Source organism: Austrofundulus limnaeus, unplaced genomic scaffold (genome assembly GCF_001266775.1).
Source record: "Austrofundulus limnaeus strain Quisiro unplaced genomic scaffold, Austrofundulus_limnaeus-1.0 Scaffold301, whole genome shotgun sequence".
Taxonomy (NCBI): Eukaryota; Metazoa; Chordata; class Actinopteri; order Cyprinodontiformes; family Rivulidae; genus Austrofundulus; species Austrofundulus limnaeus.
Window position 1 is genome coordinate 305725 of NW_013952703.1, and position 317 is coordinate 306041.

Below are 317 nucleotides of genomic sequence, written 5' to 3' on the forward strand. Positions count from 1 at the left end.
AAGAATAATTACAGGAGCATTTAAAACAACACCCACAGGAGCAATATTAGTAGAAATGGGAGAATCACCATTAGACATCAGAAGAGAACAGTTAGCGTTAAATTATTGGGTAAATTTAAAAGGACATGAACAAAATCATCCAACACAACAAGTCTTAAAATCATGCTGGGAAAAGGAAAAAAAAGAAACTAAAAGTTTTGGTTGGATCATAAATCAGAAAACAACAGAAATACAAATCAGTAACATAGATGTTAGTCCAACAATACCAATACCAGTCATACATCCATGGATACAGTGGTTTGCAAAAGTATTCATAC